This window comes from Papio anubis, chromosome 15, assembly GCF_008728515.1.
Source record: "Papio anubis isolate 15944 chromosome 15, Panubis1.0, whole genome shotgun sequence".
NCBI lineage: Eukaryota > Metazoa > Chordata > Mammalia > Primates > Cercopithecidae > Papio > Papio anubis.
Genome location: NC_044990.1, coordinates 21,991,425 through 22,018,386, shown reverse-complemented (window position 1 = coordinate 22,018,386; position 26,962 = coordinate 21,991,425). Strand labels below are relative to the sequence as shown.

The following is a 26,962-nucleotide window of genomic DNA, read 5'->3' as shown; positions in this document are numbered from 1 at the left end:
GTTTTTCAAATATATTACAACTCTAGTTGTTATATTTGTAGGTTGATTCTAATGGTTAAAAAGCAATGTGTAGGTATGAATATGTAGTTATACTACTGATCTAAGTTGTATACTATGATTATGTTGCTTTATTTTGTTTAACATTTTGTTTTTCCTAGAGTTTCTAATTGCTTTTACTTTTCTTTGTGTAATCTGCCTTTATTGCATTTTTAGGTACTTTCACCTCAGGAAATAGAATAAAATATTTATAAATTCCCTTTTTCCTACATACCTCCCTCTGTCCCGGGTTGGAGTAACTGGTACCTAGGCATCTTGCCTTTCTCTTGCTTGGATTAATGTCTTTTCTTACTTTAATTGTATTTACTGCTAAAGCACATCCTCAAGAATTTTTCCAAAAAGGACATATGGGAAGTAAATGCTCTGAATCTTTGTATATCTGAAAGTGACTTGATTAATATTTTGGCTAGATTTGGCTAGATTAAGATATATAAGTTAAAAACAATTTTCCATTGGAAATTTGGAGGCATTGCTCTATTTTTTAGTATCCAGTATTGTTGACAAGAAATTTGATTCCCGTCCCTTTGTAAGTTACTAATTTTTTCCTCCTCAATTTTTAGAAACTTATTTATAGGAACTCTTACAAAAACATATCTGGTTATGATTCTTTTCTTCATTGATTATGTTTGCCTCTTGATGAGCCCTTTAATTTTGAAAACATCTGACCTTCAGTTGTGGAAATTTCTTTTTCAATTCTTTAATTCCTCTCATTGGTTTCCTTAATGGGAATTCTTGGCATTCTTAGTAGTAGGTCTTCTGGTTGGATTCTGTATATCCTCTGTCTTTTGTCTTCTTTCATTTCTCTTTCAATTTTTAAAAGCTTTTTGGGAGAATTATTAAACACAATTTTCTTTATATTGATTTTTGTAAAATTGATAATAGTCTGATTATTTCTTTAATAAAATCTTGTTTATGTTTTTAGAGTTTTAAAAGTTCTATTTTCTCAGTTACTCTCAAATTTCCTCAAGGGTTATTTTTGTTTGTTTATTGCAGATTTCTTTATCTTTCCAACTTTCTTCAAATGTCTGTCAGTAAGTGTTATACAATTATATTTAAGAATGAAAATTTGACTGCAAACTTTGTATCAGAGATTATAGCCTGATATCTTGCTTTTTAGGGTATAGTCCAGAAATCTGATTGTTTCCCTACAGAATTCTCTCAAGTTTCTGCTTTCTTTTGATCATCCTTTCTTCTCACATGTACTTAGGCTGTAGCTTTCTCAGTCCTCTTCAATTCTGTCATGTAGAATTTTTCTAGCATTTCCTCATCCTCTCCAATTTTCTTTGACTTTGTAGATTTATGGCTATTTGGGAACCTGAGAAGGCATGGAATAAGTTGATGTGATCTGATTACCATGTTGAACTGGAAGCATCTAGAACAAGTATAAATCTCATGTCTCTTTACAGTTGCTTGAAAGTTAAAATGTAAAATAATTTGATATTACCTCACCAAAAGATAGCTGTTTCTTTTATTTCCTAAAAGAGTCAGTACTATCTACCTGACTTTTGAAGTCAGAGTGGCTTTGGATATTGATGTTTTTAAAGAGAAATCACTTTGAGGTAAGAATAATGTAAAACTTTTACATATTTAATGTATGTAACTTGATGAGTTAGAGATAAGTATATAACCATGAAACCATCACCATAATCTGTGCCATAAACATATTAATCACCTCCAAAAGTTTCATATTATTTTGCAGTAAGAACATTTAACATAAGATCTAGCAAATAATGTCACTGCAAATTTTAAGTGTTATAAAATATTAACTATAGGCACTGTACTGTACAGTAGAGTCCTAGGACTTGTCTTTTATAATTAAACATTTTTACCCTTTGACTAATACCTCCACATTTTGCCCTTCCCCCCTAGCCCTTGGCAACCACCATTCTATCTGCTTTTATGAGTTTGATTATTTTAGATTCTTCATATTAGTAGTATGATGTAGCATTTTTCCTTCTGTGCCTGGCTTAGTATACTGAGCATAATGTCTTCCAGATTCATCCATGTTGCTGCAAATGACAGGATTTTCTTTTTCAAGGCTGAATAATATCCCATTGTTTGTATATACCACATTTTCTTTATTTATCCATCTGTCAACAGGTATTTAGGTTGTTTCTAAATCTTGTCTATTGTGAATAATGCTTCAGTGAGCATTACAGTGCAGAAATCCCTTTGTGACCCAGACTTCAGTTCCTTTGGATATATACTCAGAAGTGGGGTTTCTGCTATCCACTGGTAGTTCTGATTCTTTAAGGAATCCCCATACAGTTTTCCACAGTGGTTGTACCAATTTACATTCCCACCAACAGCTTATAAAGGTTCCTTTTTCTCTGTGTCCTCACCAACATTTGTTATCTTTTTATTTTTTATAATAGCCTAACAGATGTGAGGTGATATCTCGTTTTAGTTTTGATTTGAATTTCCCTGATGATTGGTACTGTTGAGTATGTTTTCATATACCTGTATGTCTTCTTCAGAGAAATGTCTACTCAGTTTCTTTGCCCATTTTTATGGGATTTTTTTTGCTATTGAGTTGTAGGAATTCCTGATATATTTTTGACATTAACTCTTTATCAGATAAATTATTTTCCCCCATTTTGCAAAGGTTTTCTCCCATTTGGAAAGTTACCTTTTCATGTTTTTTATTATTTCCTTTGTGGTGTAGAAGTTTTCTAGATTGATGTGATATCACGTATCTATTGCTTGCTCTTGTTGCCTGTCCTTTGGTATCATATCCAGTAAATCATTGCTGAAATCAACATTATGGAGCTTTTCTTCTACGCTTTCTTCTAGAAAATTTATGGTTTCAGGCCTTCCATTAAACTCTTTATTCCATTTTGAGTTGTTTTTGTGTACAGTGTAAGAGTAAGGGTAAAATTTCGTTCTGTTGTACGTGGATATCCACTTTTTCCACCATCATTTGTTTAGTCTTGGCACCCTTATTGCAGATCATTTGATCTTACATGCCTGGGTTTATTTCTGGATTCTCTACTGTGCTCCATTGTTATATATGCCTGTTTTTAATCCCAGGTTATCCTGTTTTGATTGCTATAGCTTTGTAATGTATTTTGAAGTCAGGTAATGTGATACTTCCAGATTTTCCTTTGATCAAAATTGCTTTGGCTATTCAGGGTCTTTTATGGTTTCATATACATTTTAGGATTGTATTTTTTGTTTCTGTAAAAAAAATGCCACTGGGATTTTGATAGAGGTTTCATTGAATCTGTAGATTGTTTTGGATAGTGTGAACATTTTGATATTCTTCAAATCAAAATATTTTTGTTTGAGATCCCAAGTTTTTCCATGAACATGGGATTTTTATTTATTTGTGTGTGATTTAATTTCTTTCATCAGTGTTTTACAGTTTTTGTGTACAAGTCCTTAACCTCCTTGGTAAAGTTTATTCCTGAGTACTTTGTTCTTTTTGATGCTATTGTACGTGAGATTGTTTTAATTTCCTTTTCAGATAGTTAATTGTTTATGTGTAGAAACAGAACTAATTTTTATATGTTAATTTTTATAACCTGCAACTTTATTAAATTTATTAGTTATAACACTTTTTGTGTGTATGGACTTCTTAGAGTTTTCTGTATGTAGAATCATGTCATCAGCAAACAGATGATTTTATTTTTTCTTTCCAATTATTTCCTTTACAAAGTAAAAAAAAAAAAAAAAAAAAAAAATTCGTTTTATTGCCTGGTTGCTCTGGCTATAATTTCAGTACTCATTTGAATATAAATGGTAAGAATGGATATCCTTCCTTGTTCCCAATTCAATAAGATCTTTCAGTTTTTCACCACTGAGTGTGATGATACTTATGGGCTTTTCCTGTAAGGCCTTTATTTTGTTAAGTTCCTCCTTTACCTAATTTGTTAGGTTTTTATTATGAAAGCATGTTTAATTTTATAAAGTGCTTTTCTGCATCTATTGATATTATCATGTGATTTTTATCCTTTATTCTATTAATATGATGTATCACATTGATTGATTTTCATATGTTGAGCCATCCTTGCATCCCAGGAATAAATCCCATTTGGTCTTGGTGTATGACCCTTTTAATGCATTATTGAATTTGGTTTGCTGTTATTTTGTTAAGGATTTTTACATTAATGTTCAACAGGGATATTGGCCTATTTTCTTTTCTCATGGAATCTTTGTCTTGGTTTGTATTGGGGTGCCGGGACTCATAAAATGAGTTTGAAAGTGTTTTCTCTTCTAGTTTTTGAAAGAGTTTAAGAATATTGGCATTAATTATTTAAATGTTTGATAGAATTTACCTGTGGAACCATCTGATACTGGGCTTTTACTTAGTAGGTAATTTTTGTTTACTGATTAGGTCTCCTTATTTGTTGTTGATCCAATTAGGCTTTCTATTTCTTCATGATTCAGTGTGGTAGGTCCTGTGTTTCTAAGAATGTATTCATTTCTCCTAGGTTATCCAATGTGTTAGTATGTATTGTTATATATAATAGTTTATTATGTTATTATTTCTGTGGCATCAGTTGTAATGGCCCCTCTTTTATTTGACTTATTTGAATCTTTTTTTCTTAGACTGGGCAAGAACTTGTGTATTTTATCTTTTAAAGAAACCAACTATTTGTTTTATTATTTTCTAATGTTTTTCTATTTTCTAGTTCATTTATTTCTATTCTAACATTTAATATTTTCTTTCTTCTGTTAGCTTTTGGCCTGGTTTGTTCTTTTTCTAGTTCTATAAAGCATACAATTAGGCCATTCATTTTAGGTTTTGTTGTTGTTGTTGTTAAAGTAGCTGTTTATAAACTTCCCTCTTATTTCTTTTGATGCATCCAATACGTTTTAGTATATTTTTTATTTTTATTTTTCTCAAGATATTTTGTAAATTTCCTTTTCATTTCTTTTTGTGAGCCAATAGTTGTTTAGAAGTGTGTTTTTAAATTTCCATGTATTTGTGAATTTTCTCTTTTTTTGTTATTGATATCTTGTTTGATTTCATTGTGGTCAGAAAGATACTTGGTATGATTTTAATCTTTATAAAATAAAGATTTGTTTTGTGACCAAGCATGTGATCTATCCTAGAGAATGTTCTATGTGCACTTGAGAACAATGTTCATTCTACTGCTGCTGGGTAGAATGTTCTGTACATTTCTGTTAGGTCTGTTTGGTACATAGTGTTATTCAGGACTGCTGTTTTCCTTAATAATTTTCTGTATGATCAATCCATATTGAAGGTGAGTTATTGAAGTCTACAACTATTGTTATCTTCCTGTTGAACTATTTTTTTTCACTATATAACGATCTTTGTCTCTTGTGACAGTTGACTTAAAGGCGTTTTCTATATTATAAAAATAGCTACCCCTGCTTTATTTTGATTACTATTTGCTTGGAGTATCTTTTTCTATTCTTTTGCTTTCAGTCAGTGTGTCCTTAAAGTGCTTCTCTTGTAGACAACACATAGTTGAATCTTATTTTTATATTTATTTATTATTTATAATATATTTTATATATATTTATTAAGTTTGATCCACTTAAATTATTGATAAGTAAAATACTATTGTTATATTGTTAGTTGTCTTCTGTTTTATAGTTCTTTTGTTCCTCTTCCTTTTTGCTGTTTTACTATGTGAGCTTTTGTAGTAATAAGCTTTTATTCTATATTTTGTATCTACTATACTTTTGTAATTACCATGAGGTGTACATAAAACTTCTTATAACAGTTTAAGATAACATATCTTGAATAACATACAAAAACTTCATGTTTATTACACACTGTTATTGATGTGATAATTTACTTTTTATATTGTGCATTATTAATATTTTTGGTTATACTTATTAGAACTTTTGTCTTTTTACTTTATATTAGGATTATAAGTAATTTATACATCTCCATTACAATATACATTGTTATGTATTAGTCTGTGTATTTACCTTTACCAGCCAAGATTTATATTTTCATATACTTTCATGTTGCTGTTTAGTATCCTTTTGTTATAACTTGAAGAACTCCCTTTCACACTTCTTATAAGGAGGACCTAGTGTTGACATACTTCCTTAGTTTTCATTTGTCTTGGAACATCTTTGTCTCTCATTCATTTTTAAAGGACATTTTTACCAGATATAGTATTTCTGGATGGCAGCTTTTTTTCTCTTTCAGCAGTTTGAATATAACATCCCGCTCTCATCTTGCCTGCAACATTTCTGCTGAAAAATCTGCTAATACTTGTATGGAGATTTATATATGTGATGAGTCATTTTTCTCTTGCTTTCAAATTTGTCTTTGACGTTTGACAATTTAAGATTAATTTCTTCTAGAACTCTTTAGGTTCCACCTGTTTGAGTTCTCTCATGAATTTGAATGTCCATTATCATCTTCAAGTTTTAAAAAGTTCAGCCATTATTTCTTTAAATAAGCTTTCTGTTCCTTTTTCTCTTCTTCTTCTGAACGTCCCATAATGCATATATTAGTTTGCTTGCTGATGTCGCTTGCTAATCCATATATTAGTTTGCTTGCTGATTAGTCTGCTTGCTCTTAAGTCTAGTGGGATTTCCTCACACTTTTCTTTCTTCTCTAATAATTCAAAATGGCATGTCTCTGAGTTTATTCTTTCTTCTACTTAATTGAATCTGCTGTTGAAACTGTTTTTTAGTTCAGTCATAGTAACTACAGCTCCAGAATTTCTATTTGGTTCTTTTCTATGGTTTCTATCTCTTTGTTGAACTTCCAATTTTGTTCATTTATTTTCCTGATTTGTTCTCTTGTAGCTCACTGAGCTTCTTTAAGATAATTGTTTGAATTCTTTGTCTGGCAGTTATAGATCTCCATTTCTTTAGGGTTGGTTCCTGGAGCTTTATTTTGTCTTTTTGGTGGTGTCATTTTCCTGATTCTTTGTGATCCTTGTATCTTTGTGTTGGTGTGTGTGCAACTGAGAAGCAGTCAACTCTCTCCATCTTTATAGACTGACTTTGGCAGGGAAAGCCCTTCACAAGTAATCCTGGAAAGAGACTCTGGGCAGGACATTTGACAAGGTCTGCAGCTGATGCTGTTGATGAGGTCCATGGGTGGGTCAGGTGTCAGGGTCTGTGGGTAAGTGGATTTGTGTCCAGGGTCTTTGTATTGTGGATATTGACCCTTATTATTTATTTTTCTATGGGCAACTTGTGTCTTTTTTGGAAGAAGTGGTTATAGCTGTTACCAAAGATGTTTCTGAATTACTCTTGCTTGTCCCTAAACATAGTGTGTTTATCAAACTAACAAATTAACATTTACACAATACAATTAACTATGGTCTATATTCTTTTTTTTTTTTTAACTGGTTTTTCAACTGTGTCCCCTTTTTGTTCCAGGATCCAGTCTAGGATACCACAGAGATCATATTTCTTTAGTATCCACCAATCTGGGACGGTTTTAGGTTTTCCTTGATTTTCATGACCTTGACAATATTTAAGAGTAGTGGTCGGTATTTCATGGAATACTCATTATTTCCCTAATATGTTTTCGCAGTTAGAAGAGCATTAGGGATATTAGGGAAAAATACCACAGTGGTAAAGTACATTTATCATAATATCAAAGGTACATGGTATCAACTTGACTTTAAATGGTGATGTGTGAACCTTGATTACTTGATTAAGGCAGTGCTTGCCAGGTTTCTCCACAATTACTACTTTCCTCTTCCATATTGGTTTCAAGCAAGTCACTAATTCTGTCATCCAGTCAAGGGGAAAAAAATTAAATTCTATCTCCTGATGGAAGAATATGAAAGAATTGTAGACATATGTTAAAAGCCACCATAGTAATGAATATGTTAGGGATACTACTTTGAGTCACTTTAACTGTCCTACTCCTTGTTAAATGAGTGGCTTTTGGCCACTCATTTTTTGTATTCGTCATTGAGTTTTGCCTGTAGCAGGTCTAGCTAGATGTTCTAATTATTATTTCGCTCATTCCATCTTTAATTTAGAATTCTGCAAAAATATACTTTTCTCACCCATTTATTGATTCAGTCATTCAGTTGACTATTGACAAAATTATGGACTCATGGATAATTATTTTATTCTTTGAGGTATATAGTCCAGTATTATTATTTATTGTTTCTCAAATTGTTGCAGTTTTGGCCATTGGGAGCTCTTGAAGGTTGGCTCCTGTTACTTTGATGTGTCCAGTTCTAGTTATTATTATCATTTTTTTTTAACATTTTCATGCTTCCTGTTACTATAAGATGCCCCAAGCACATCTGTAATAGATATCAAGCTAACCAACAGTGAACAAATCAGTAATCTCAGAAACATATTAAATGTTAACAGACTATGCTAAATTCCATGGAGAACAATGAAAGTTTAAGATATTTCTGACTTTGAGTACACTATAATCTATTTTTCAAAGGTAAAACAAATTAATAAAGATGATTCAAAACACATGGCAGTGCAAAATTATGGCAGTAAGGGCTGGAGAAGCTCTCAGAAGAGGAAGAAGTACCACCACATTTAATATACCAAGAAAGGAGGTCCAGGGAAATATATATGGCTTAGTCAAGTGAAGGAAGTATTATTATAGGGTATGAGAAGCCATAAGAAACAAAATCATCTTAGATGAAATGGACGAGTTTTTTATAAGATAAAATTTACTAAATCTTATATTAGAAGAAACAGAAAATGGGAATAGTTCTGTATTTGTTAACTAAATTGAATTTATAATTCAGAGCCTTCCCACAAAGAACACTCTAGATCCAGATGCTTTCACTAATGAATTCCTTCAAACATTTAAGAAGAAATACCAGTCTTAAACAAAGGCAGGAAATAGAGGTGGGGAGAACACTTCTAGTCATTGTTTGAGAGCTTCATAACTCTAATACCAAGTCCTGATAAAGACATTATTTTAAAAAATCACACATTGATATTCTTTATGATCATAGACACAAAAATGTTTAACCTACAATTAGGAAATAACACATAATCACTGCAGTGATGTGTTATTATGTATTAACATACAATAATACATCCTGACAAAAATGAATTTCAAGTATGTATGCATTCTTTAATATTCAAAATCAATCCACAACAGAAAAAAAAAAAGTTACTAGTTACAGAGACAGCATTTTATAAAATTCAACCTCTAATCATGATAAAAACTCAATCGAACTAGGAATAAAAGGTATCTTTCTTAATCTATTAAAGGGAATCTATGAAAAACCTTCAATTAATGATGTTAACAATGAATACCTTCCCTCCAAATCAGGAAAAGAGATATGGGTGTTCTCTCTCACCAGTTCAACATTGTAGGGGGTCCTAACCAATGCAGTCGGGCCAGTAAAAGAAAAAAAAAGTATATAGATTGGAAAAGAATAATAAAAATACTTGGCGACAGCAAGTCAAAAATTTACTTTAAAAACTGTATAGAAAATCCTAAGGAATCTAAAAAAAGATCTATTTGAACTTAGCAAAAATCTCTTGAATTTACAAGGTTTCAGGATACAAGATAAATGTAAAGTATCAATGCTATTTCTATACAGTAAGAAACATTTGGTAAATGAAATTGCAAATGGAAGAGTATATTAAGATTTTTTTCTTCAAAATATGTGTATGTTTAACACAGTTCCAAAAGTTTGGTTTTTTTGGTGGAAATTGATAAATTGGTTCTAAAATTCATACAGAATTATAAGGACTTATTAGTGTCAAATTATTTTGATAAAAGAATGACAGTGCTGGGGGACTAGCTTTCTGATTTTAAGACTTCTATAAAAGCATTGATAAGAAAATATGGTATTAGACAAGGATAGACAAATAGATCAATGGAACAGAATATGTTGTCATGAAATAGACACAGACTTACACAGTAAATTGATTTAATAACAAAGCAATTTTGTTACATATAGGAGAAAGGCTCATTAAGAAATGGAGGCTGGGTGTGGTGACTCACGCCTATAATCCCAACACTGTGGGAGGCCGAGGTGGGAGAATTGCTTGAGCCCAGGAGTCTGAGACGAGCCTGGGCAACATAGCAAGACCCTATCTCTAAATAAATAGTCAAAGTAGCTGAGCATGGTGGCGCACATCAGTAGTTCCAGCTACTTGGGAGGCTGAGGCAGGATTGCTTGAGCTCAGGGGTACTAGGTTACAGTGAGCTATGATCGTTCCACTGCACTCTAGCCTGGGCAACCAGAGTAAGACCCTGTCTCTTGAAAGAAAAAAAAGAGAGAGAGAGAGAGAGAGAGTCAATTGCTAGAGTAATTCTTTAACTGTATTGAAACAAAATGAACCTTAACACCTTAACAGGCCACTCACAAAAATTGATTCAAAGTATATAGTTTGAATTAGATCTTTACATGAAAGTAAAATTTGTAAGATTTCTAGAAAAAGTCAAAAGATGATAACTATTTCTTAGGATACTAAAAGCACTCACATTATAGAAAAAAAATCAGTAAACTATACTCCACAAACATTAAAGATGCCCTATAAAAATTTTTTTAATAGGTAAGCCACAGAGAGGGAAAATATTAATAGTTTGCAATACTATGAAAAAGGAATTGAATATAGAATATATAACAAACCTTTACAACTCAAAAAATACAAAGAAATATTTCTTCCAATTGGTAAATTACTTCAACGAACCTTCACAAAAGAAGACAAGAAGGTTTAATAAATATCTGAAGGCATAATAATAACATCATTAGCCATGAAGGAAATGCAAATTTAAGTGCTACTTCACATGCACTAGAAAAAGCTAAAAATAAAAGGACTAAGCTCACTAAACATTGGTGAGGATGTGGTAATGCTGAAATTCTTGTACTGTGCTCCTGAGGGTATAACATATTACAGGAATTTTTGAAAACTAGTGGGTCCTTATAAACTTACACATGTATCTTAACTATGCCCTGGCAACCTCACACCTGTTTACTTAAGAATGAAAGGATATATGGCTTTGTATAAGAACATAAAGCCTTGATAAGAATGTTCATAATAGCTTTGTTTATTAATAGGCAAATACTGGATCAAGCCAAATGACCATAGACAGGAGAATGGATAAGTTATGGTAAATTCACATAATATTATATGTAGTAGGTTACTAGTCATTTATACAATGGAATACTTATGAATTAACTACTGGAAGATTTAACAAGAATTATAATCATTACATTGAACAAAAGGAACCAAGCATAAAAGAACGTATATTATATGATATCCTGTATGATTATATACAAAGTTCAAGTATAGGCAAAGGCACTTATGGTGATAGACATTGGAATTTCACATTTGAGTGGGGCTTGACTAGAAGGAAACTTTCTGGGGTGATGGAAATGTTTTGTATCTTGACCTGTGTGTAGGTTACTTGGGAAGGTACATTTATCAAAGCTTAGTGAACTGTACACGTAAAATCAGTGCATTTTACCATATATTATACTCACTGAACAATAAATTAAACATAGTCTTTGATAGTCTCTATTGATCTTTGGTGAAAGATTTGTCAAACTTAGATTTTCTGTATTCATAAAACATAGGAAGGGATGTGGTATTTCTCAAACTTGGCATATCTCAAAGTAAAGTCACTGTCATTTTACACTCCCTAAGCATGCAGACATATACCCTTTCCCCTCTTGAATCTCCCCTCATTCTGTCAGTGTTCTCTCCCACATGTAGGCTCAAAATATTCCTATAATCTTTGACTACATCTCTTTTCCCATTATCCATTTCATCTACTTGATGGAATTTTTTCTCCGCATTTTTCTTCCATCCAACCCTACCTTTATATTTCCACTGCTATCTAATTGACCTATTCAAATAGCAATAGCCTTTTTTCTTATTCTAAACTTTGATGCCACGTTCATCTTCAAAAACACTTTTAATCGAAATCTGATGCAAATCTGATACTTCTGATAAGCTCTAAACCAGTCTACAAAATTTCAAATTTGTTATTCTCAATTTCACACTCATCTTATTCTCCAACTCCATAAAACTCCACTCTGTGTGTCACTCACCATGTGTCATGATTTGTCTCATCTCTACTATTTTATTATTGTGAAAAATGAATATATGTGCCTTCTTACAATATTTGTTAAAGGTACCTTCAATAAAGGTACAAATACATTGTAAACAATAAGTTAGTTGGGGGACTGTTCCATCATTTTCTTAGGTTATATGAAGACACTGCTGGTGAAGCTTTATTTTTTACTCATTTGTTTAATAAGAATGTAGTGCACTGTGCTGGACACAGTACAAGATTTGTTTGCAAACATAATGTACGTGGTCTCTGCCTTGACAGAACATGAAGCTTACCAGATTAGAGAAAAATCCAAAAATTATAATTCAATGTGATACATGTGATGGGAGGGCTGTCATATTAGTCTCACAGTATCTGTGGGTCTTCATATTAGTTAATTGTGATTACTGTGATGGTTGATTGGGTGTCAGTGTGACTGGTCTAAGGGTGATATGGTTTGGCTGTGTCCCCACTCAAAATCGCATCTTGGATTGTAATCCCCATAATCCCCACATGTCAAGGGAGAGACCAGATGGAGGAAATTGAATCATAAGGGCAGTTTTTCCCATGCCGTTCTTACAATAGTGAGTTCTCATGAGCTCTGATGGTTTTATAAGTATTTGGTAATTTCTCCGTTCATTTTCCCTCCTGCACCTTGTGAAAAAGATGCCTTGCTTCCCCTTCACCTTCTGCTATGATTATAAGTTTCCTGATTCCTCCCTAGCCATGCAGAACTGTGAGTCAATTAAACCTGTTTCCTTTCTAAATTACCCAGTCTCGAGCAGTTCTTTATAGCAGCGTGAGAATAGACTAAAACAAAGGGATACCCAGATAGCTGGTAAAGTATTAATTATTCTCAGTGCTTCAGTAGGCACTGAGCTTGTCCTTCTCCTGCTGAAAGGGAAACCTGGATGGACTATTTTGGCATTTGATTAGAACGATAGGGCTGCCCCCAGGGGAATCTGTGAAGGTGTTTCCAGAAGAGATTAGCACTTGAGTCAGTGGACTGAATGGGGAAGATCTGCCTTCAACGTGGGCGGGTACTCTCCAATCAGCTGGGGTCCCAGATGGAAAAAGAAGGCAGGGGAATGGTGAATACTTGCTCTTTGGAAGTCAGAACTCCCTTTTCCTTCTGTCCTTGTATATCAGAAGTCCAGACTCTTGTCATTGGACTCCAGGAGTTACACCAGGAATGCCCTAGGGTCCTAGGCCTTTGGGCTTGGTGTGAGAGTTACTACTTCCTTGGTTCTAAGGCCTTCAGACTTGAACTGAGCCTTGCTATCAGCTTCTCTTGTTCAGCTTGCAGATGGCTGGCCTATTATGGAACTTCTCAGCCTCCATAATCAAGTGAGCCAATTCCCCTAATAAATCCCTTTTTATACATCTCTCTATATATAGATCCTATCAGTTCTATCTCAAAGGTCAAGGCTCTCCAAAGAAACAGAACCAACAGGAGAGGGAGGGGGAGGAGGAAGAGAGAGAGATAATTTTAAAATATTTTAAGGAATTAACTGATGTAGTTATAGACACTGGCAAGTCCAAAATCTACAGGGTAGGCCAGCAGGCTGGAGATCTAGGGAAGAATATTACAGTTCAAATCCAAAGACAGTCTGGAGGCAGAATTCCCTTTCTTGGGGACCTCAGTCTGTGTTGCCTTATGCAGTTCAACTGATTAGATAAGGCCTACCCACATTATGGAAAGTAATCTGCTTTACTCAGTGTCTACTAATTAAATGTTAATTTTAACATCTTCACAGTAACATCTAGACTGTGTTTGCAACTATCTGGGTACCATGGCCTAGCCAAGTTGACAACATAAAATTAACTATCACTGCATTAAAATTTAAGACATAAAATTTTAAAGAGTTGAGTAAGAAACAATTTATGGATGGAGAACACCAGATTGCAAGAGGTTTAGTGTCTCAATGACAGAATGAGGCAAGTATTTATTGGGAAAGTGCTAAGGTAAAATAAAATTATTTGACTGGTTTCCAATTACAAAATGGACTTTTCTTTGGTACCTTCTTGGAAAGTCCTTAGTAACGTAATTATGTTCGTTAGCTGCTTATAATGCACTGGGGTTAAGTTTTAGTTCTAACGTAAGCATTCCTCAGAAGTGACCCGAGTTAAGTTTTGCTTATGTTGGCAATTTAAGCAAGATTAAGGCTATTTTTAAGGCCTCTGGTTTTGTTTGCTCAGGAATTTTCAGGCCTGGCCCCTATTTTCATTTTGCTTAAACAACAGTTGGGAATCTAAGCATGCCTTAGCTGGGTCCTCCAGCTCCAGATCTCTCATAAGGTTTCAGTCAAAGCCATGGCCAGGCCTGCAGTCATCTCAACTAGAGCAGCATCTGCTCAGTTTGGACAGAATATATTTCCAAGCTCATTGGTTGTTGGTAGGATTTAGTTTCCCACAGGCTAATAGACAAAGGGCCCAAATTTCTTACTGGCTGTTGTCTTGGAAACATCCCTCAGTTTCTTTCCAAATGGGCCTCTCCCCAGGGCGGTTCACAAAGTAGCAGCTGATCAGAGAAAGAGGGCAAGAGAGATGTCATGTGTCACTTTTGTCATAGGTGACACCCCATGCACCTATGATGCACCTCTAGTTGAGATTCACTATATAACATAATGAGGAGACTATTTCTATTTGATCCAAGGGTTTTGGCCAGAAATAGTCTGTTTTGAGATTACAGAGGATAGTGGGAGCAGATATTTCTGGTGAAGAACTTAGATCTGATCTTTGGAAAATAGGGAGCCCTTGTAAGTTCTTGAGTAGTGGATGTGCATAATTAGAGTTACATCTTAAGAATTATCTCATCTATGCATTCATTCACTTATCTTATTTATTTTTGATATGGAGTCTCACTCTGTTGCCCTGGCTGGAGTGCAGTGGTGTTAGCTCACTGCAACCTCCATCTCCCAGTTCAAGCCATTCTCCTGCCTTCTCCTCTCGAGTAGCTGGGTCTACAGGAGCACATCACCATACCTGGCTATTTTTATACTTTTAGTAGAGACAGGGTTTCGCCATGTTGGCCAGGCTGGTCTCGAACTCCTGACCTCAAATGATCTGCCTGCCTGAGCCTCCCAGAGTGCTGGAATTACAGGAGTGAGTCACAGTGCCCTGCCGTATTCACTTTAGTTCAAATGTTTATCTCCATTATAGCCTGAGGATGACTCATTTTGGGCTCTTTTCAGGATGAACTACAAGAATAAATACTAGCTAGAAGTTTATGGTTGATATGATTTGGATGTTTGTCCCCTCCAAATCTCACATTGAAATGTGATTCCTAATGCTGAAGGTGGGGCCTGGTAGGACGTGATGCGATCACGGAGGGGTGGATCCCTCATAAATGGTTTAGCACCATCCCCTTTGTGATAGGCGAATTCTCACTAAGTCCATGCAAGATCTGGTTGTTTAAAAGAGTCTGGGACCTCTCCCTTTTCTCTCCTGCCCCTGTTCTCATCATGTGATGAACCTGCTCCCTTTTGCCTTCCACCATGATAGTAAGCTTCTTGAGGCTGCACCAGGAGCAGACACCAGCACCATGCTTCCTGTATAGGCTGCAGAACCATAAGCCAAAATAAATTTTACATTATGAATTACCCAGCCTCAGGTATTTCTTTATAGCAATCTAAGAATGAACTGACACAATGGTAGTGCATAAATTGTGATGTCATGAGTTGGAATGAATGGAAAATAGTGTTGACAGGTTTTCAGTGAAAGGAGTAAAGAAGGATACTCTGTATTTATTACAGGCTCACTCTCTTAGTCTATTTGTGCTGCTATACCAAAATACAATAGATGGGGTAATTTATAAAGCATAAAAATTTGTTTGTTCACAGGTCTGGAGGCTGAAAAGTTAAAGATGAATGCACTGGCAGGTTCAGTTTTCTGGAAAGGGAAGCTCTCTTCCAAGATGGTTATTCTGGAGGGGAGGAACCCTTTGTCCTCACATGGCAGAAGGCAGAAGAGCAATTATCCAAATGCTGTGTGAAACATTTTTTAATAAGGGCTTTAATCTCATTTACCTGGGAGGAGTCCTCATGGCCTAATCACCTCTTAAAATCCCAGTTTCTTAATACTATCACATTGGCAACACTTGAATTTTGAAGGGGCTACATTTTAACCATAGTATTCCACCCTGGCCCCTCTCCCAAATTTATGTCCTCTCACATGCAAAATACATTGATTCCATCCCAGTAGCCCAGTCTAAACTTGTTCTAGCATCAACTCAAAGTCTAAAAACCAGAGTCGCATCTAAATCCTATATGGGTGAGACTCAAGGCACAATTTATCTCAAGGCAAATTGCTCTCCTGCTATGAACCTGTGAAGTTAAACAAGTTATGTGCTTCTAAAATATTAATACAATGGTGGGACTGGGCGCAATGGATTATGCCTGTAATCCCAGCACTTTGGGAGGCCGAGGCAGGTGGATCACTTTGAGGCCTGGAGTTCGAGACCAGCCTGGCCAACATGACGAAACCCTGTCTCTACCAAAAACACAAAAACTTTAGCCGGGTATGGGGGCAAGCACCTGTCTACTCAGGAGGCTACTCAGGAGGCTGAGGCAGGAGAAACGCTTAAACCCAGGAGGTGGAGGTTGCTGTGAGCCGACATCCTGACACTGCATTCCAGCCTGGGCAACAGAGCAAGATTCTGTCTCAAAAATAAAGTAAGATACAATGATGGGACAGACATAGGATAGACATTTCATTCCAAAAGGGAGAAATAGCAAAGAAGAAAGGGGTAACAGGTCCCAAGTAAGTCTAAAACCCAACAAGGCAAACATTACATCTTAAGACTTGAAAGTAATCTTTTACTTCGTGTCTTCCCTTCAAGACACACTGGGGTGGGTTGGGTCTCCAAGGCTCCAGGAGACCCTTCTATAACAACATTGTTGAGCATAGCCCATGAAGAAGCTCTCACGGGTTGGAGTTCAGCCCTTGTAGCTCTCTCAGACTGGAGATGCATGCTGTGGCTCTACAATAATGGGATTTTATGAGTGAACCTGCCCCCATGGCTGCACTAAGGATTGCCCTACTGAGGCCTCTCTGCAGTGGCTCTGACCCCACAGTTCCACTAGTCATTGCACTAGTGAAGGGTCTCTGCCATGGCCCCACCTTTGTGGCAAGCAAGTTCCTGCCTAGGTCCCAAGGCTGCCTGAGACATCCTTTGACATCTAGGCGGAAGTAGCTGTGCCTCATGGCTCTTGCACTCTGTAAGCCTCAGAATTATGACCATATGGAGGCTGCCAAGGTTTACAGCTGCAGCTGGGTCCACTCAAGCCACAGCTGGGGAGGCTGAGGAATGCTGTACCAGAATGTGGGGAGTAGAGACTTGAGCTTGCCCTGGGCAGTGAGTCCCCAGATCTCCCAGGCACCCTGGGTCCCTTCCTCAAAACCATTCTGCCCTCAAAGCCCTAGCACTCTGTGTCCGTGATGGGAGGGGCAGCCTCAAAGATCTTCAAAATGTGTTTAAGGTCATTGGTCCATTGTCTTGATGAATAGCACCTGGCTTTCTTCTAGCCCTATTAATCTCCTTACCAAACAGTCACTTGGTCATGCCCTTGGTTTTCTCTTCTAAATACACTTATTTTTTATGCTCCACATGTCCGAGCTGAAAATTTCCCAAATGCTCACAATTTGAGATAATGGAAAATTCGGAATTTACTCCACCAAATATTCTAGTTCATTGCTCTTAAGTTGTGCATTTCACAGAGTCCTAGGACAGGATTATAAAATATATTATAAATTCAGCATAATTCTTTGCCATTTTATAACAAGGACGGCCCTTCCTCCAACTTCCAGTACCCTGTTCCTTATGTCCATCTGAGATCTCAACAGAATAATCTGTACTGTTCATATTTATACCAACGTTCTGTTCACAACCACTTAAGTAATCCATAAGAAAGTCAGGCTTTCCCTAGTCTTCTGCTGCTTCTTAGCCCTCACCAGAATTGCCTTTAATGTTCTGTTCATGACAGTACGGCTTTTTCCAGCATTTACCCATTACCATTCCGGCTTCTACCCATTACCCGATTCCAAAGCTGTTTCTACATTTTTAGGTATTTATTACAGCATCATCCTATTCCTCTGGTACCAATTTCTGCCTTTGTTTGTTGTTCCTATAACAAATACCATTGATTAGGTAATTTATAAAGAATACACATTTATTTTCTCACAGTCCTGGAGGCTAGAAAGTTCAAGATTAAGGCACCAGAAGATTCCGTTGTCTGTGGTGCCGGCTTCTCTCCACTTCCAAGATGGTTTCTCTGGAGTGGGGAGTATTGCTGTGTTTGCACGTGGTGGAAGACAGACGGGTCAGCTACCTGAATGCTGTGTGAAGCCTCTTTTATAAGGGCCTTGATCACCTTCATGAGGGAGGAGTCCTCATGGTCTAATCATCTCTTAAAGGCTGTACCTCGCCATACTATCACATTGGCAACACCTGAGCACATTTCAACCCTAGAACTCTCCTGGATTAGACCTTCCACAGCTAGGAAATAGGGAGGGTATAGGGGAATTTAAGCCACTGTGGGCTTTTAGCTCCTCTGTTCAGTACAATATTGTATGGGTCTGGCAAGGACGAAGTAGTGTGGCTCAGTGAACCCTTGCAAAATAACTGTATTCAGAGGAACTATATGTTAAATTTATAAATGATGAGATTCCTGCCAACCTTTTTTTGAATTAAAGTCCCAAATACGGGGGAAATAAGAATGTTCATTAATGCAATAAGACATTTGTAAATGAATGTTACAAATCAAACAGTCTTTGCTTTTATTGCTTCTAGGGAATTACAGCCACCATCATTTTGTGGCTCTGTGCTTGTAAAAGTACAGTACATCTTTTCATTATACTTTCCAGAGTAAAAGGGCATGTGGTTTCTGTCCACAGTGACAGACCTGTTTTCTTGAACAATACGCAGGAAAGTCACATTGGAGATTTGAGTCTCAAGCCCTATGATTTAAATTTGAGGCTAAGTTTAAAATTGGCATGTCTAGAGCTTGCCAAGCTCCATTAAAAGCCATGGTGTCATTTTGGATTACAGTTGAATAGAACAGGACCCCATGGGATCGTGTGCCTCTCTTGGTAGCAGTACATTGATTTTCTTTGTACTATTACCTGGCTGTGTTGTCAGGTTAGGTATCTATTTTCATACCAAATCCTGGAAAATAATGTCTAATTTCATGAACCCATTTTTTTCTAAAGTATATAATATTCTGGCTTTTCAATTATAATAGAATTTCTATAAATGCCTAATCATGTCTGTGTGTTTACTTATAGTTGATCTTAAATGCTATCTTCGTCACTGAAGCCTTCTTGATTCCATTCATCCCCAACAGAGAGGATCTCCAATTCCTCTGAGCTTCAGAACACATTTTCCATCACCGATAACACCCATGATCTGTTATACAACAATACTACTACTATTTCCTAACTTTTTTTTTTTTTTTTTTTGAAACAGAGTCTCACTTACTCACCCAGGTCCGAGTGCAGTGGTGCAATCTTGGCATACTGCAACCTCCACCTCCTGGGTTCAAGTGATTCTCATACCTCAGCCTCCTGAATAGCTGGGATTAATAAGTGTGCACCACCACACCCGGCTAATTTTTTGTTTTTGTTTTTGTTTTTGTTTTTGAGATGGGGTCTTGCTCTATCACCCAGGCTGGAGTGCAGTGGTGTGATCTTGGCTCGCTGCAAGCTCTGCCTCCCAGGTTCATGCCATTCTCCTGCCTCAGCCTCCCAAGCAGCTGGGACTACAGGCGCCTGCCACCACGCCTGGCTAATTTTTTGTGTTTTTAGTAGAGATGGGCTTTCACAGTGTTAGCCAGGATGGTCTCCATCTCCTGACCTCATGATCCACCCACCTCGGTCTCCCAAAATGCTGGGATTACAGGCATGAGCCACCGTGCCTGGCCAATTTTTGTGTTTTTTGTAGAGACAGGGTTTCACCACCTTGGCCAGGTCGGTCTCGAACTTCTGGACTCAAGTGATCTGCCTGCCTTGGCCTCCCAAAGTGCTGGGATTACAGGCGTGGGCCACTGTGCCCGGCCTGATAATTTGTTTTTGAGTGGTATGAAGTAAACAGAATGCTAGTGTATGAGGTTTTAAGAAGAGTTGCTATTCATTTCACATTCATGTCACTTAGTTTAGATCCATTGGTTCAAGTCTTTTTTCCTCATTCTTTCTCAAGCTCACCTTTCTTCTTTCATGCAAAGATAAACTACCTCTGTTTTCCTTTGTTCTTTTTCCTTTTTCCTTGCATAATAATCCTAGGCTCCGGTTCTGTAGAACTTGAAAATACCATCAATCATTTTCCCTTGTCTCTTTATTCATGACTGAAGCTTTTGTGGCCAAAAATCCAATAAACTAAAAATTTCAAAAGTTATGCATTACCTTCCTGGCTCCATCATTTTCTAGTCTCATCTAAGGGACTTTTGGTCATGCGATGGGGCCGTGAGCTAAAAGGTTCAGGACAGACAAAGTCTATGGCATCCAAAGCTATGATTTCAAGGGATGTGTTGAAGCATTTATTTGGTGAGCAGTAACCCCGCAACACAGTGTGAGAGTGGGTACTGGGACAGCTGGTGGTGGGATAAGTTGGGGGGGGTCTCTGTGTTGGCACTGGAACCATCAGAAACAAACATAGAGATAGTTGACTAAAAACGAGAATGGAAACCCAACTAGAGCCCTTGCTTTGTCACCCTCAGCCATTAAGGTGGATGTAGCCACAATGAGATACAGTAATATCACTCAGTGATAGCCACAGAGGATGTGGGCTCAGTTCCTGATGCAATCAGGAAAACCAAGTGTTCTCATTCATCAGGACAGTGGAGGAACTGTGGGTCACATGGAGGGGCCAGAGGAAAATGAGAAGTTTGCAGTGCCAGCCTTGATGTAACGCTGCACATAATCCCACACCAAACACAAAGGAGCTTCTCAGTTTCCAGCAAGTTCTCTCTCTTTGCCTAAGGAAGAAAAGTTGGAAGAAAAACATATACTGCTTAAAGCTGGGCATTTGTATTTATGTGGGCCTGACTCAATAAGACAATATTTAATATAAAACTAAAGCAAATTAGGCAAGACAAGTTCTTAATTAATTAGTAATATTTGAATTAATTTAGTATGTTGCAGCATGATCTGTTCTCTTGTCAGTTCTGTTTGGGAAATATTTTTCTAAATCACCAAGGCTACAGAGTGAGATGAGGGAAAGTACCTGACCTGAGGCCTTTGAACTTTGATGGTTACAAGTTCTAAGCCTGAGGTCAGCAATCTGTGCATTGAGTTTTCTCATCTGTAAAATGGAGCCAATACTTTTCAATCACAGTGTTTTTATATTAAAGATCCCAGATTTAAAAGCCACTTGCACACTGCCTTATATCTGGTAGGCACTCAGTAAATACCGTCACTGCTCTTGTGCTCATACCCTGCCCACAGTTATTCAATCCCAGCCTAGATAAGAGGAAAAGCAGAAGTTTGCTTAGTTATAAATACTCCTGGCCTTTAGAAATTTCTAAATACAATATTGAAAGGTTACTGTCCCACTCTGCCATTGATGAATAAGATGATTTAGGGTACAAAATTGATAGACATTAATAACATCATGCTGATAATACATACAAGTGATAATAATACCATTACAGACAGTAATGGTACTTTAGACATTTCCTAACGGTGTGCTTTTCTTTGCTTCCAGAAGCCTCTGGTATGTCAGAACCACGCTGTCTTCCATGGGACTTCCTTTGTGAAGAGCATCCATTTAAAAGACTTTTTTGAATACATGGTTTCAATCAAGTCCCCAAAGAACACATTTATCTTCTGAACTGCTGGCAGTTTTAAGGTTTGTGTTAATTTTTTCATTTTTCTTACTGAAGATATTAATTTTGAGGGATATTTTTTAATGGAAAATATTTATACTCTATTTCAGTTAGAACTCTGGGAGTAGATTTTAAACATTTTCATTTCTTAATTTCATTGAAAGTCAGATATAAATGAAAATAAATATCTTGTCATACTTATTTGTGTATACTCTGTGGAATGCAACAAGGATATTAGAAATAAAATATACCCCACGTTGGCTTAAAACAAATTTTATTTTTGTGTTTATAAATTCTAGCTGAATAGATTCAATAAATTTATGCCAAGCATCTACATATATCAGATTTAGTTAAGTACTTTCAATTGTTTAAGACCTTGTGGATAAATTATATTTTGAAACATTGAAAATCAAAACTGAATTTGTCAATATCAACTAGTATTATCATTTTTCAAATTATAAAACTCAGTGCCCTGAATGTTTTCATTTAGTTCTACCAGAGGATATTCACCGTATGATTTATAAATGATAGAATAGGACTTGCTTGGCATTTTGTGTGTGTGTGTGTGTATGTGTATTAACAGTTTGAAAAATTACTAACAGTATTGTTGCTTACTCAAGGAAAAAGCTTGCTAGCAGAGCAAGCATTTCATTTTGGAAATACATGTTTGCTGTTGAGATAGTACCAAGTAAAACACTTTTATTTTGAAGGTACTTTCTGACAAAGACCTAACCAAGGGCTAAATTCAGTCCATGTATCTTTCAAAGCTGGGAAAAGAAACAGGATATAGGATAAGGCTTGGTACATTGCATGGATAAAAACTAAATGAAGAGCAAAGGAGAAGGAGCACAGTACTTTCTAGCATGACACATCTTTTCCCATAGGCATTTATTTCATTTGGTGGTACTTTTATTCTGTCCACGGTGACAAATGCTTTCTCCCTTAGTAGCCCTTTACTGTGGTTCTACTTTTTTTCTTTCTTTTATTTCTACTAAGAATCAAAGTAGATTTTACTGTAGTGCTGGGCTAGACTCCAGTTTTCCCACTGTACCCTTCGTTGTTGGGCCTCATGATTAACCCCCATTGAACAGTGAGGCAGGGGGCATTTACTAGGGTATGGGGTAGATGGGAAGTTGTGCCTCCATCCTCAGCTTTCTAGCCTGGCAATTCAGTAGGATATCACAGTGTGTTGGAACCTAATAACTGTATCCATAGAAACAGAAGTGCTGGGCACGACGTGAGAAGTTACCTAAATGCTCCTACCTAGTCTACAAGCAAGATTCTGCGTGAACTGTCTGAAACCAATAAAAATCCATTTGTTTTCAAACCTTCATACCCAGGGATCCAATTTCCTTTTTCTCTTAGTTTTTTTTTTTTTTTTAATTTATTGTGATTAAAACACACACGCACACACACACACAACATGAAACCTACCCTTTAACCAGTTTTTAAGTGCATACTTTAGTGTTGCTAACTCTCTCCATGTTGTACAGCAAATCCTTACAATTTTTTCAACTTGCATGACTAAAATGCTATACCTGTTGTAAAACAACTCCCTGTTTCTCCTCCCTTCAGCTCTGGCAACTATAATTTTACCTTATTCTATGAGTTTGACTACTTTAGGTACTTCATATGAATGAAATCATGCAGTATTTTTCCTTCGGTGACTGGCTTGTTTCACTTAGCATAATGACCTTAGTTTGTCCATGTTGTCACATATGACAGGATTTTCCTTGTTAGGCTTAATAATCTTCTGTTCTACATATAGACCATGTTTACTCATTCATTTGTCAGTGGGCATTTACGTTGTTTCCACATCTTAGCTATTGCAAATAATGCTACAGTGAACATGAGTGTGCAAATATCTCTACAAGATCCTGTTTTCAGTTTTTTTGATATGTACCCAGAGGTGAAATTGCTAGATCATATGGTAGTTCTATTTTTAATTTGTGGAGGAATCTTCATACTGCATAGCAGAAGTACCATTTTGCGTTCTTACCCTCTGTGTACAAGGGTTCCAGTTTCTCCAGTTCCAGTTTCTCCACGACTTTACTAACACTTGTCTATTTTTTTAAGTAATAACCATCTTAAGAGGTGACATTTCATTTTGCTTTTGATTTGCATTTCCCTGATAATTAGTGATTTTGAGTATCATTTCATGTATCTGTTGACCATTTGTATATCTTCTTGGGAGAAATGTCTATTCAAGTCCTTTGCCCTTTTTAAAATTATATTATTTGGATATTTTGCAGTTGAGTTGTAGGAGTTTATTATGTATTTAATATATTAACCCCTGAGTTGTAGGAGTTTATTATGTATTTAATATATTAACCCCTTATCAGATATATGGTTTGCAAATTTTTTCCCATTCTGTAAGTTGCCTTTTCACTCTATTGATTGCTTCCTTTGCTGCATAGAAGCCTTTAATTTCATATAATTCTACTTGTCTATGTTTGTTTTGTTACCTGTTCTTTTCTTGTGATGTCTAAGAAATCACAGCCAAGACCAAATATTATGGAGCTTTTTCCCTGGGTTTTCTTCTAGTAGTTGTGTAGTTTCAAATCTTATATTTAATTCTTTAATTCGTTTTGGGTTGATTTTGTTGTATGGTATAAAATAAGGATCCAGTTTTTTTCTGTGGCGTATGGATATATAGTTTTCCCAACACAATTTATTGAAGAATAAGTTCTTACACTTTTGTGGAGTCTTGGAACTCTTGTTGACTATAATTTGACCCTCTATATATGGGAGGATTTCTGGACTCTCTATCCTGTTCCATTGGTCCATGTATCTGCCTTTATGTCATTACCATGCCATTTTCACTACTGTAACTTTATATATTACAATGTTTTCATCTTGCATGACTGAAAGTCTATATATAATATATATTAATTTTTATATATAATATGTTATATAATATATATTTATATATAACATATTTATATATTATTTTATAATATATATTAATTATATAAATTATATATAATAATATGTATTAGTTATATATAATATATATCAATTCTATATATTATACATATACATTATATATTATATATTGCATACATTATATATGCATATACATATATATTATATAAGTCATATATTATATATAATATATGTATATTATATATGATATATGTATCATATATAATATATGTATAATGTATAATATATAATATATTATGTATATATTATACACAATACATCTATTATATTATGTAATGTATAATATGTATAATATATAATATGTATATATAGAATATAATATAGAATATAATATATAATATATTATGTATGATATATAATATATGATCTATTATGTATAATATATAATAGAATTATATAAAATATTAAAATATAATATAAATTATAAAATAATTATATAAATAAAAATATAAAATAATTATAAAAATATAAAAATAAAAAATTATATTATTAAAATATAAAATATTATATTATATATAATATATGTATAATATATAATATATATAGTATAGAGAGAGTACTGCATACTGCTGTTGAATTTGGTTTGCTAGTATTTGTTGTCAGCAAAAAAATTACTAGTATTTTGTTGAGAATTTTTGCACTTACATTCATCAGGGATACTGGCCTGTAGTTTTCTTGTGGCATAGTTGACTTTGGTATCAGGCTTATGCTGGCCTCATAAAATGAGTTAGGAAATGTTCCATCCTTTTCAGTTTTTTAGAAGAGTTTGAGAAGGATTAGCATTAATTCTTCTTTAAATGTTTGGTAGAATTATCTGGTGAAGCTATCTGATAGAGAACTTTTCTTTGTTGGAAGATTTCTAACTACTGACTCAGTCTCCTTGCTAGTTTTGGGTCTGTTAAGGCTTTCTATTTTTTCTTTATTTAGTCTTGTAGGTTGTATGTTTCTGAAAATGTATCCATTTCATCTAGGTTATTTAATTGGTTGGCATATCATTGTTCCTTGTAGTCTCTCTTAATCCTTTTTATTTCTGTGGTATCAGTTGTAATGTCCCCTCTTGCATCTATGATTTCAAGTCTTTCTCAAGAAAGCCAATGTAATTTCTGACCCCATAGCGTGTTGATTTATTTATGTTTCCATGGAAAAAGAAAATTTATTGGTCAGACTTCCCCTGTATCATCAACATAGTCTCAGTTCTTAAATCATCCTTCTTCTCTTTGGGAGAGATAAGCTCATTTTTAAAACTTTTCCTATAAATTTGAATAATCCAACATTTTAATTATCCTCATAGTTCTTTCCTAAGTCTCTTAAGTTCCCTACATTTCACTTAAGTTTTGAAGGCCAAATAGGTTGAAGGAACGTTAAAAATCATCTATTGATGTTTCTTCATCAGGGCAGTATTAGCATTTTAAGTGGGACAGTTCTTTGCGATGCAAGATTGTCCCATGCATGTTAGAATGTTTAGTAACCAGCTGGGTGCAGAGGCTAACGCCTGTAATTGCAACAGTTTGGGAGGCCAAGGCAGGTGGATCACCTGAGGTCAGGAGTTCAAGGCTAGCCTGGCCAACATGGTGAAATCCCGTCTCAACTAAAAATACAAAAAAATTAGCTGAGCATGGTGATGGGTACCTGTAATCCCAGCTACTTCAGGAGGCTACAGCAGGAAAATCGCTTGAACCCGGGAGGTAGAGGTTGCACTGAGCCAAGATCACGCCATTGCACTCCAGGCTGGACGACAAGAGAATGACTCTGTCTCAAAAAAAAAAAAAGAATAGTAACCATGGTTCTCAGAAACCAAAGGCCAACATCTCCTCCAACCCCAGTTATTGTAATAACCAGCTTCAAACCTTTCTCTTGTCCAGCAGTAGAGGTCTGCAACTGCCCAGACTACACACACTTCACTTCAAGCTGACAGTGCCAAAATTGGCAGAAAGATGGAACTGGGTGTAGCCCCCTTTCTCTAACTCTGGGTACCATTCTCTTTGCACTCTATTGTACTTCTACTCTGAGCTTACATTTATTTTTTAGCTGCCTAGAAATACACTAACATACATAAATGGATGGATAGACTCTTTTGAAGAATCGGAAATTCTGGTTTAGTGTTTAAAGAAGATCATTTTTCTCGATATAGGGACATAGATGAGGGGAAGATAATATTAGAACTCAGTACGGGAAAATGGCAGAGGGAGGA

At 35.6% G+C, this 26,962-nt stretch overlaps 1 protein-coding gene across 15 annotated transcripts in view; it reads left to right on the top strand.

Moving 5' to 3' along the window:
- Positions 1–26,962, top strand: part of ENOX1 (ecto-NOX disulfide-thiol exchanger 1) — a 583,643-nt gene that overhangs the window by 283,918 nt on the left and 272,763 nt on the right. For 13 of the 15 annotated variants that reach the window (XR_002518333.2, XM_021929581.2, XM_031655830.1 and 10 more), the window contains one exon: positions 21,705–21,848. The exons of 1 other annotated variant lie outside the window; for it this stretch is intronic. The gene's annotated coding sequence lies outside the window, so the exon portion shown is untranslated. Of the gene's footprint in view, positions 1–5,111; positions 5,268–21,704; positions 21,849–26,962 lie in introns of those variants that run through there. One more of the 15 variants, XM_021929578.2, reaches the window with a different exon arrangement.